Here is a 13076-nt window from a genome sequence, read left to right as displayed (position 1 = left end):
TCCTAAACTTTGATTCAAGGAGGTAGTATAAAAGATGTGCAGCAGAGACGATGGAAACTGCCATGACTGATACTGTGGCCAAAACTCTTCCAACTATGATAGAAAATTCGAGTTGATTTTTGTTTGGGGTTGGGGGCAACAATACGTTGGAAATGAGAGGTTGGAAGAGCTGGGTGCAGTATTTCCAACTCTTATGCCAGTTTTCACCTTCATGGCTTCAGCAATGCAAAACGGCATCAGTGCAAGTCACCAAACAGCACATATACAGGGAATGCAAGTACCCATCTACTGAGTATGAGGCCACAGAAAGGACAGAGGGTTGCATTTCATGCCCACTTTGCTCCTCCGTGGCCGACTACCTGAGCTGCCTTGTTTATCTCTTTGGCCCTTTGCTAAGTCACAGAACAGAGAATGAAGGGAGAAAAATACCAGCATACCGTTTTCCAAATGTCAGTCATCTGACATTTAATTGTGGTTATGCTGATTTTATTGCCCTTGGCAAAATCTTGTCCTTCCCACAGTGCAGCCGAAATACTAGGTTGTATCGATTGCCATTGAAAACACCACCACTTGTATGTCAGACACAAAGGAAATAAAAATCGCTGACACTCTGTTTTGCAAGGACAAATTAATTTGCCCCAGAAACGGCATGTTTGCCACCAATCTCATTAAAAGTACTGTGAGATTATCAGGAAAAACGAATACAAGCTTTTGGTTATCAGCCACATCATTTCAGCTCACAAAGGCAGGTCCTGGTTGTCAGTTTGCTGCTGGGGGCAAGGACAGGCGTTAACAAAGAAAGTCACATTCAATTAGAAACCATCACCCGGGCTGGCATTTGCGGTTACTCTGAACGGATCAGCTTAAAGAACAGCCCTGCTGCTGCTTTGGGGTTTGAATTTGAAAGCAAGGGCACTTTTGGCAGCAAGGGGAATCCAGTCCTCCCTCCAGTGTGCTGATGAGAAGAAAAAACAGTTTGCCTGGAAATTTGGAAACAGAGGCTCCATGACACTGCGCATACTCAGGACATTAGGGATTTTTTTTTTTTTTTTTTTTTTTTGCAATACGCGGGCCTCTCACTGCTGTGGCCTCTCCCGTTGCGGAGCACAGGCTCCGGACGTGCAGGCTCAGCGGCCATGGCTCACGGACCCAGCCGCTCCGCGGCACGTGGGATCATCCCGGACCGGGGCACGAACCCACGTCCCCTGCATCGGCAGGCGGACTCTCAACCACTGCGCCACCAGGGAAGCCCTGAGTAATTATTTTTAAGGTGACCTGGCAAAACTCTTTTACTGACGATTGGGCTGGTTGAAGCTGCAAGGTGCCAGTGTAGCCTCTCCCGTGCCCCTGTGCTCAGGGCTTCTCAGAACCTCTCAGGTGACTGGCCCATGGGCTCGCATGCTTGGCTCTTAGACAGTACAGGCCCCATGGGGCACTCACCTAAGGCCCAGGATGCCCACTGACAAATGCCACACTGATGGCCCTCATGTGTCTTCTGGAATAGCCACTTAACAAACTCTAATTGAGTCATGGCTACGGGCCTAGCACCACTCAAGGCACTGGGAGTAAGTGACCAAGAACAGCAAAGGAAGAGGAATCATGTTCAGTAATGTTTCATTACTAAACAAATCACGTTTGGTGTCCAATGTTCACAAACTGGTCATTTGCGCTGAAGTTCATGTGAGTTATGTTCATCCAACACTTTTCAGGAAAAGCCCATTTTCCAGATGTTCTGCCCCAGCAGCTGTTGGAAGTGCTCCCCATTGACCAACACAGACTCAGACACAACACCAGAAGAAGGCCACAGCCTCACCATCGGCGCCGGCCTCAGGGCGTTTGCATCTGCTGCTCTCTCTGCCGTGAGCTCGCTTCCCCCTGGGAATCTGAGTACATCATGTTCTCTGTTCCTTTGGGTGTTACCCCAAAGTCGCCTTTTCCCGGTGAGGCCTTCCCTGGCACCCTTCTCAAATTATACCATTCTCCCGATGTGAGTTCTTCACCCCTTTCCTGCTTTGCCCTTCATCCATGACCCTCTTCATTGCCTACACTCTACACATTATGCACGTTGTTTATTCCTGTTCCCTCACTAGACTGTCAGCTCCCTGAGGGCAGGCACCTCAGTCTGCCTGGAAGAGTTGTCTGTACATAGTAGGTGGTCAGTTGACATCTGCTGGGTGAATGCATGCATGTGTGAATGAATGAATGAAAGCCTTCAGTGATTTTTCAACTTGGCCTTCCCTCTATTTAATGTATACAGTTGAAGCTTCTTATCACAAGCATACAACACTTTCATTCTGTTTCCTGTTCATTTTTATAAAATAATAGAAGCAAAATGCAATGGGCCATTTGGAGACTGTACCAACATGGCTTGGAGGACATTCCTGAAACTGACTTCGATGGCCCGGGGGGGAAGGTTGTCATGAAGAGTTTCTCAGCCAGTTCATGAAAGGACAAATTTAGTCCCTATTATAGGCCCCAATATATTAATGACCACACTTGTTCAAGGTTATTTATTCTTAAAGGTATATATATTCTAAAGGCATATATAAAGTCCAGGATGGTCTCCATCTGATTTAGCCTTGGTTAGAGCTGGCCTGTTGGCTGGTCACTCTTGCTAGAACTTCGCATCCTCGGCGGGGAGGGCAGGTAGGATTTGTCATATCATATCCTCCACAGTATTTTGCATACAACTGAGCTATAGTAAATGTCCAAAAGAAAGTGTTGAAATGGCTTGACCGTGAAATTTGCTTCTTGATCTTTTCTGGGCTGTGAATCCCAGGCTCCACACCCAGGACTGCTAGCCTCAGTACTGAGCAGCCCTTGCTCTGCCCTGAGAGGCAGGGGGAGGTCCCAGGCCTGTGGGTGAAGAGCCAGGAGACAGTCACCTAAATGGCCTGAGATGTGCACCTGAAGGACCTGGACGCAATGCAGCTCCAGCCTCCTGGGCCTCCAGACAAGCCTCCCCTCCCACTCCTGGCACTGACTCACGCATCCAAGAGGGCCCCAAGCGCTCTCCCCTGACAATGTGTCTGTGAGTGGCCGATGACCAAGCTGACCGAGGCTTCACTCCCCGGGTCGAGAGCCTCATCACGGTAACAGATAACAGAGGGGGTGAAGGGGTTCCACTCTGCTTTCTCCTTAACTGAGCTTCTCCCTGAGGCACCTGTACCTCTTCTGGAGGCGGCAACCTCCTCCCGGTTCGTTCTTAGTTCCACCTACCAGAGGGAAAGGGGTCCTCAGTGTTCAGCTCTACCAGCCTTGAGCTCTCAGAGGTGTGAGCCAGTCAGCTAGCAGCATGGGGACTGGAGGACCAACCAGAGACACTTCCAACCGTCACATTCAGTTTCTCGCAACGATCCAGGAAGAAGCAAGAACCACTCTCACGGGCTGAAAGAAACTGAGATGATCCAGTAACACAATCTCTAGATCCTGCCTTCAGTCTGGGGCTCAGGAGACCAAGCCTCCCATCAGAGACTTGTGCAAAGACAAAGCCACTGAAAACAACTTGATTTACACCCAGAGAGGGTCTGCTCAGGTGGCCTTCATGATCAGAAGTTTCTAGAACTTCTTGGGGGTCTTTCGTGGCTATGCAATGAGATGAGTTTGTCAAAACCCTACTTGCAGAGGGAGAGGAAGCCCTGTCTGGGGCTTCCATCTCAAAGACATGCACTTTGGAAAACAGATGGAACTCAAATGATGGAAAATCTACATCTGATGGAAATGGGAGGGGCAGAGTCACAGAACAGTGCCTGAACTTCAGGGTCCTTCAAAAGCAAGTGATTAAAATACAGGTGATCACTTGGGACAGAGACCCACTAGGGCATCACTGCTATGGAAGGGGCCAGTGGGCACAGCACAGAGGAGAATGTTTTGGTTGGCTTCTAAGGGGTGAGCTAGACCATTGTTACAATAATGAGATAGAGTGAGGGACCTAGGTACCTCCAGATGAAAGAAACACATTACTAGTTAGTACAGTAGAGAACATCTTTTCTTGTTCACCCTAGAGAAAGTGTCCACCTGGAACCAGGCTGGGCCAGAACTGCTTTCCACTGAATGCAAGTGAGTGGTGTTTAATCAGACATCATCTGATTGTGATGAATAAAGCAGCTCTTCACATATTGGTTCCAATTTTCCATTTCTCTTCACTCGACATCCTCTGACGAGCTCTCTGAACCTCATTTTGGCTCAATATCTGAGGAAGTCATGATGGTGAATATCCAACCATATTATAGAACTTTTCCTCTATCCCTCCCACTTGGTCTTCCCTCTCAAGGCTCCTCCCTGGAGATGGGTGATCAAGAATGGTGGGCTGGGTGGTCACGACTCGATAGGTGTGCTGTGGTTTTCTCAGCACATCCATCTTAGGCTTGTGTGGTATTAAATTTTTCTGCCAGTAAGTAGAAAAGGCAATTTTTGTAAAAACTGAGAAACAACATGCAGGCGAGAGCAGATATTTCAGAAATGACTCAGAATCGTGTTTTGCTAGAAGAATACTAATGAAATACAGAGCATATATTCGTGAAACTGATAACACGCCCTCGGAAAAAAAATGGCTCTTATTAGACATCTGAACTTGAGCAAAACATTCATGTCATGATGATAATATCATGGATTGACTCCTGCTTTATCAGCAAACTACAGAAGGGAAGGTTATTCTTCAGAGGATACTAAAAGAGCACATCTTTCCGATCATCTGAAAAGGTTTATTCACCTCTGAAACTGACTGTAAACCTTGGTGAAGAAGCTTCTCAGAAATGTCTGACCAGTAAGCTCAAGGGCCAACTCTCCAGTGCATCCCTCCACATCTAACCCGCACCTGTTGGGTGCTTATTCCCTGCGCTCAAGTTCTCTGTTCCAAAAAAAAGTTGTGAAATCCACTTTGTGGAAAGAATTACATCGTGAATGCCTGAATGGAATTTTATTTAAAGGAAGTCCATTATGAGTTATCCTAGAGAAGTTCTGGGGTTATCTGTGCGACCTCAGGCAAGTTATCTAACTTCTGCATGCATCAGTTTCCCACAGATAAAACAAGAATAATAATAGTGCCTACTTCATTAGGTGGTTGTAAGGATTAAGTGATTAATACATTTGAAGGGCTGAGGACAGCACCTTGGATGTAGTTAGTACTCACAAAGCCTAACTATATTGTCATTGGGAATATCAAATGTTCAATACAGTGAGTTTTCAAAGATGAATAAAATTTGCCATGTTCTATGTGTTCATTTCCAAGAGTGTAAATGAAATATACAGAAGCCACATGTTATATAATGTGCAGATGTTATGCTATTCATAATAACCCAATTGCAACATTCGTGGGCATGCTCCCTATGTGCGCCCAGTGTACATCCAAGCACAGGCTCTCTCTCTCCTCTGGCCCTGACTGCTTCAGTACACCTCCTGTGTCATTTTCCTGGCTCCCACTCATGGTTCTACAGCACTGCCAAGTAACTCCTAAAAGACTAGCTCTGTGTCACCTTCTGCTCAAATACTTTCAGTGGATCCCCTTTGTCTACCAAAACCCCAACCTCCTCAGTGATATTTGAGGCCTTCCAGGATCTGACCCAAACTCCATTTACATCTTCTGGAAGCCCCTATCCCTGTGGCCTGAAAATCTAATGAATCAGCAAGGCTTTCTCTGAATTCTTCACTACCCCTTCTCATTTGAAGCCTCTGCTCAAATCCCAATTAGACCTCTGGATTTAGCTCAAAGGACCTGCTGGAGCAGCCTGTCCAGCTCACTCAGCCCAACAGAAGAAGCCTCTTTCTTCCCAGTGCCCCCTCCCAGGCAGTGTGTGCTGGCCTAGCTAGGGCTCCTATTCCATGTGTGTTGGACCACATTGGGGGATACAGTTACTATCTCCCAACTAGGGTTGTTGGTCCCTTGGGGGCGAGGGTCACGTCTCTTTCGTGTTCTCCTCAATGACCTATCAGGATGCTTTGCATGTATTAGATGATCTAAGGACATCCTTGGAATTAAGTAATGAATGAACCAGCAATACACACACACACGATTTCATCCATAGGCACTGTTTGCTGTGGAAGATTTAGCTGTTCCTAGACCTTGGGTCTTTGAGGAAAACAGGTCTGTCCTATTCCATTCTCTTTGAACTCTGACCTCATCAAGGAGAAAAAGTGGCTGCTTTTACTGGTCTGTGTTCTTGCTGATCTATCTTTTCCACAGAGAGAACAAGCCTGAGGTTCAGCCTCCAATGGGCCAGAGAATGGAGAACATTGCTTTGTTTCATTGCGGTCTTTTTCTATCAATATAAAGTTGATCATATGGTTCAGTCTGATATTTATTAATGACAAGTGATACTGGCTTTTCATTTCTGATAGCAATGCAAAGTATGCACCCTAAATCCAGTTATTTACGCACGAGTGAGCCATCATAAAGGAAATGACCAAGTGAACAGTCTGCTGGCAGTGCGTGGATAAGGCAAGCATCACGAGGACGTCATGGGATGCTTGAGAGATACGGGTTTACACACCCTCTTAGCCTTGTCAAACTGACAGGGCAGCCATTTCTTCCCTCAGTGTCTGTGTCCTTCCCCCACCTGGTACCACCCCACCGGCCCCCGGAGCAGTTACCAATAGTATCAGCACAGGTGCCCAGGGCAGCCCTTCCCCTGCTCTGGGAGCTCTAGCCTGGAGTCACCACATTCTCAGGACCCAGCATGACGTCTGCCTCCTGGAAGTCACTCAACGAGCGTTTGAAGTGAACAAGAAACAAGTGAAGTGAAACGCCCACTAGAAGACAGCCGGCCAAATGCTAACGGCGAGGGTCAGATATTACACAAACTAATAAAGGCCATCCCTGCCAACGTTTTATTAAATAGCTACCTTACACAGTACCATATTCAGGGTGGGTGCTCGATAAACATTTCTATTCTATTAATTTTATAGCAATCTATTAATGCTATTTTATTTCTATGTGACAACCCGTATTGCCCTAAGATCTTTCCTTTCAATTTCCAGAAAGTTCGCTTACCACAGCTAAGAGTCTCTCTCCTGACTTTGGAGTGGTCCAGTGAACACTCTAGGATTGGTCATATCCATTTTCTGCTCACCTGGACCAGGCTATGCCAGCCACAGGGCGTCATCTTTGTGCAAACCAGGAATGCAGCATCCCCGCCTTCTGAAGCAGGAGGCTGCACTGGGGTGCCCGGGCGGTGAGGTAACCAAAGGCTGGGTGTGCCCCCGTGCCCCCGCCCTGCATGGGCCAGTCGGACCTGAAAAGGACCTCTCCTTATGAAGGCAACATATTTCCCTTCAGGCAGGTCTCATCTCCATCCACATCAGGGCTTTGTATGGAATCCCACTGGCAGCCAAGGGCCAGAGAGCAACTGTCATCAGCCTGGTGTCCTGTCGCCAGGCCTCAGCCCCAATCTCACGGGCTGTCAGAGCTCACGGAGGCACTTGCTCCCTGACGAGGCCGGGCCGTGTCTACACCGCATGAGCAGTCCTCTGGGAACGGACAGTGCCCTGCACCCTTCCCCTTTCCTTTCTCATTTTTTATGACTCATTGATTGTTTTCCCTCTAGGTGGATTTTTATTGATAGACTTTTTTTGAGCAGTTTTAGGTTTACAGGAAAATAACCAGAAGTACAAAGAGTTCCCATATATGCCCTCCTCCACCCTATTATTAACATCTTCTTCCCTATTATTACCATCTTGCATTAATGTGGCACGTTTGTTACAACGATAAGCCTTATCATTATTATTAACTAAAGTCCATAGTTTACATTAGGGCTCACTCTGTGTCGTACATTCCATAGGTTTGACAACTGTAAAACGACATATATCCATCACTACAGTATCATACAGAGTAGTTCCATTGCCCCCAGATCCTCTGCGTTTCTTTCCTTTTCTACAAAATCTGCTTCTGGCAGAGCTGCTTCAGGGGCGTCCACTTCGGAGGCCTGGCAGAATCTGTGCCGTCCATCAGCTGTGGGCGCCCTTGCTTACACGTGGGCTGGGGGGGCCGCGGGAGGGGCTCTGGTGAGAGGAGGGGTGTGGAAAGTGGCATCATCGCTGAGAAACAGCAGGAGAGCCAGTGAATTCTATTCTTAAATCATTGCAGGTGGTGAAGAGCATTCTTCTTTCTGCAGCTATAGCGAGCACCTTGCTTCTGTGGTCATCACGCGTGGGGGTAGGACCCAGAGGATCTGGGGTCTGTGTGGCCCACGTGTCCCGACCACCGGAGTCAGAGGACCTGGGGCCAAGTTCCCATGCATCTGCCCCTGCTGCCTCTGTCAGCAGCTCTGGGCAGACTGGTTGCCCCTCTTCCACACAAGGGGAGGGATGCGAGTAGGGACAAATCAGGGCCAGACTGGGATGGCTGTGACATGCAGTCTGTTCCATGGGCCCTGCCAGCACAGTGTGGGGCCCACATCTCAGCCTCGGGAGCACAGGAAGAACCCTCCAGGGAGTGCTGGGAGGATGGGCCAAATTGGGGGATGGGTGTCGGGAGGAAGACTGGCTGGCAAAGTTGAACTCCTCTGCTCAACTTAAGAAGATTCCGTCGAGGTAAGTGTTCCCCATGCTAGGTGTTTCTGCACAGACACAAGCATCGCCTTCCCCCTTTCCTGGAAACATCATGTCCCGAGGCTGCAGCCAGCCTGTTTCTGGAAGTGGGGTGAGGGAGACCCCTATAAGGCAAGGTCTGTTCTGGTTGCCACTTCCTGGGTGCCCTTGCACGCTCTGCAGGTGTCCACACGACTCCAGATACAGACCCACACCAGACGTGGATCAGAGCTCCAACGCTTTCTTTCTTCTTTCCTATACAACCTAACGCAAAGGATTTGAAAAGCAGTAAAACAAAGAATCCTATCAAGAGCCCCAGAGCATAAAAGATAAAGCATCCCACCGCCACCCTGCCCCCGGACCCACGTGTGGTCTGCCCAAGTGCAGGGGGGCAGAGTGGGCCACAGGGAGCTGCGGGCGAGTGCCCACTTAGGAGGCCCCAGAACCACACCCCCATGCCCGCTCTTAGAATTCTAAAGAGAGAACTAGAGAATTTTTCTCCAGCTCTAATCTTGGCAGACTGTGGGGAAATGGATGGACACGGGCCCAAGACAAAATATGACATCAAATGCACCTGCCTCTCACATCCTCTGGGAAGGTGGTCGCCAGAAGGGAGTCAGGCCTGGACCACACTGCTGGGGGAGAGTCCCAGTGTAGCTGCTTATTAGCTGTGCAGCTCTGGGCAGGCTGGTCTTCCACTCGTGGTTTTATCTGTAGAATGGAGGTGAAAATAACCGTGGGCCACAGAAGGCAATTGTGAGAAGACACAAGTGACTTTGTGCATAGCCCTTAGAATGGAGACAGGCAGTCAAAAACATTAGCTGTTCTTATTTGTTCAAAGGACTTGAATGCATTCTTTTACTTATGTATTTATTTATTTTTGGCTGGAAGATGAGATGGATCTTTTCTCTCTGATTCATATTTGGTGACCAAAACCACCTGGCTTCTTGGGATTCGTACGAATAAATGGACAAATCTCACTTTCCGATTGACACCGTTCCCGTTCTTGCCCTGTGGCTGTCAAACACAGGGACCTTTGTTACCGGACAGACACATGCTCCCTTATTCTCACCAAACTCCAGGAAAGAGGATCCAGTTCTATAAAGCAGGAACATCAGAAAAAGGTAATTGTCTCATTAGGACGTTCTTCCCTTGGCCATATTAAGACTCTAAGTTTTACTAAAAAAAATTAATGGTGAAGATGAAGAAGTAAGACACTGTCAGTTCTATTGATACAACCCAGCAAATATTTTTAATGCTAATATTAAATATTAGTTTAATATTTAATTGCATTTTTAATAACATAAAATGTTTAAAATACAGCACGCATGTTTGGACATAGACGCAGTAAGACGTATTTCAGAATGTGCAGCTTTTCCAATATTCAGCATTGACATCCTTAATAAATACTTCTGTGCCTCTTCACCATGGCCCACAGCCACACCACCCTTCCGTTGCCCACTGAGGAACATCTCAGAATTTAGAGGAAAGGGTTTTGAGATATCTCTAACACACATTTTAAAACCTAAGAAAAATTAGGCTAAAAGCAGTGGAGGCAACAGCAGCAAAAAAGGAAAAGAAAAAAACCACACTCTTCTGTGTCGGGGAGAGTGTTTAAGAGATGTGCAAAAAGAATTCCATGTGCACATGTTATACCCAGACACTCATGCACTCATACACACACACACACTCATACACACACATACTCATACATACTTATACACTCACACACTCATACACACATTTATACACACATACACTCACAGTCATACACACACATACTCATACACACACACTCACACATACTTAGACACTCAGACACTCATACACACAGTTATACACGCATACACACACACTCATACACACACACATACATACACACACTTGGTGTCATGCTAAGGCCCTGCTGGTGTGAGGAAAGCCATGTCACCTTTCAGCACAATTTGGGGAACCCGACTCTCAAGGAAAAGCTCCTCTTGGCAGCAGCGAACGCTGCCGAGGCTGATGCTTCCAAAGGCCAAAGAAAATTGAAACGAGTTCCTTTTAGCCTCCCCCAGAGGCAACCCCACTTCACGTTTCACAATGACGCAGCTCTCAAAGAGCTCCTTTGGGGCCCTGTGTAATTTCCTTAACTTCTGTTGGCATTGGAAAGCAGGTCTGCCACATCCGATGGCTTGAGTGGTTTCATCCGAGGCACCTGCCCTCCCTAAAGCACAGCAGGGGGTGGGGTAGGACAGCAACCTGCCTTCCTGGTTGGCAGCCAGGCAGCCAGCATTGGAAACACACCCTGGCCCCAGCCCTGGTGGAACAGTGGTCCCCAGAGGCAACATCTCAGACTTGTACTGGGCATAAAGCCCATGGCCCTTCGCAAGGGGAAATACTGCTCAGTCTTCTTCCATGTAGGAGCCAAGAAACTAGACCCCCCAGTCTTGCTTCTCCTTGATTCTTGGGACCTGTTCTTCCCGGTTATGTGGGAATTGCCACTTAAGCACAGTTGCTACTAGTCCTGTCTGCACTTTCTGTGCCCCTTCAAGCAACCTGAAGGCTTTCTTCTGTCTTAGTCTCTGGGTTCTCACAGCCACACCCATAGCGAGTCCTCAGTAAAGGCTGCATGGAGACCCAGTGGGTGAATGAACAAGGATTTGCTGGGTGAGTTCGAGGCCATTCTTGAAGGACATGTTTAGTTACAGCATCCTGGGTGGTGACGAAGTAGAGAAAGGCTGCTGAGAACAGTCAGATCTGGCCTCCTTTAGCTCAGAGAGGGGTTAAAGGAGAACAGGGTGCCTCGTCCGCAAAGACAGTCACCTGTACACAAGGGGAGAACAGAAGCGCGACTTGCTCTGCACAACTGCGTCTGACTCACGACCCCAAAGCTGTGGGTCATCAGGAAACTGCTAGCAAGATACCTGCATGTCAAAACTGACATTTTCAGAGGTGACAGGGAAACATCTTTAAAGTCAGGCTTTGGCCAGAGAGGACACACGTTATTTTAGATTCCAAAAGCTCCCTGGATCGATCAAGAGCAAGACCTGGCTAACTTGACCATGGGGTTTGCTGTAAGCCTGAATGAACTGCAGATGAGAACTTCCATTCGGAAGCTTCCTGAAGCCTCGGGAAGCGGGGGAGACGCCCTCTGGCAGCGAGGAGAGTGGCTGAGGGACAGACGCAGAGAGAAGAGGGGTGCGTCTGCATCCTGTTACCGAATGAATGGGGTCCTCCTGCTTGCCACTTACAGAGTCAAGTTCATAAACGCTGGTAGAGGGGAACGTTGTCTTTAATCAGAATGCTGGCAATCTGGGGAGTTGGTGGACTCAGTGTCCCCCAAGGACCACCTCTGAAGATTCTGCTTGGCTGTGAAAGTTTTAAAAGAAGGACCAGAGGTAATCTCAGTTAAGCATGGAGATAGGGGGTCAGAGTCGCCGCCAGCCCCTCCTGCATGCATGCTCGTGGACTCTTTATCTCGTTCACACAGTTTGGTCACACCATTTGTTCGTGAGATTACTGAAGGGGAAGCTAGGGAAGAGATCCAGTCATCTGTTAATTACTTACTCTTCATTCCTACTTCTTTGATCTATGGAAAGAACCAACGAGTTGGGCAAGGTATTGTGTGATTAAAAGATTTGAAAGGTGTGCTCGGCCGGAGATGGGTAGAGCATGGGGTGCCTGGTTAAAAGTTAGTTACAATAGAGCTTTGCTAAAGTGACAAGGAAAGGGGCTTCCTGTTGAGGGCAGTTTCCTGCAAAGAGCTGCTTCCAACCCGTCCTGCCAGAGGTGGGAGGAGAAACCCCAGCCTGGTGAGAACCAGAGGGTGAGATGGGAAGGGCTCTGAGAGAAGTAGGGGTTGAGCTAGGGTCTGAGAAGATCCTGGAATCTAAATTCCTGAGAAGATCCTCATTCACACCAGAAAGGCTGGGAGGTATCCAGGTAAATGCCCCTGCCCCTCCCACTACTTCCACATGGCCTGAAAAGGCCCAGTGCTCCTATGTGCCCACAGAGGAGAAGCTGGGAGCCGACCTGCCATGAGGTCATCATGACGAAGCCTGGGAACAAGTGACAGACAAGGCTGATGTTGAGAGGATCTGAAAGGCCAGGGAGATCAGAGCTGTGGTGGTCCCAAAGGACAGAGGGCCAGTCAGACCCAGTGGTGCCCAGTGGTGATGTTTAAAGACAGGACCAGGTCAGCCCCAGCCCAACCAACACCCTCTATGGACCAAAGGCTAGGTGAGTGCAGTGGCCCCACCACATACGACAAGAATCCGTCAGCTTCTCCCTCTTCAGCTGCCATCCTGGGACAGAAGCAGGGGAAGAGACACCTTTTCAGAAGGAAATATGAATTTGATTTAGCTACGCATTTACCCCAAAGTGAATTAAACCCAAAGACTCCAAGTTGCTTTCAGCAGGCAAGTTTAAGGTTCTCCTCTATCCCGACCGCCGTCAGCAGGAAATGAGATTTCTGTGGAGAATTTTTTAAAGGAAATAAATTACCCTTTTCTAAACATCTGAGTTACGGTGTTAAATTTTTCCTCTGCCAGAAGTATGAGTGATATGGGAAG

This window comes from Leucopleurus acutus (assembly GCF_964270905.1).
Source record: "Leucopleurus acutus genome assembly, chromosome: 12".
Lineage (NCBI taxonomy): Eukaryota > Metazoa > Chordata > Mammalia > Artiodactyla > Delphinidae > Leucopleurus > Leucopleurus acutus.
This window is presented reverse-complemented; position numbering follows the sequence as displayed.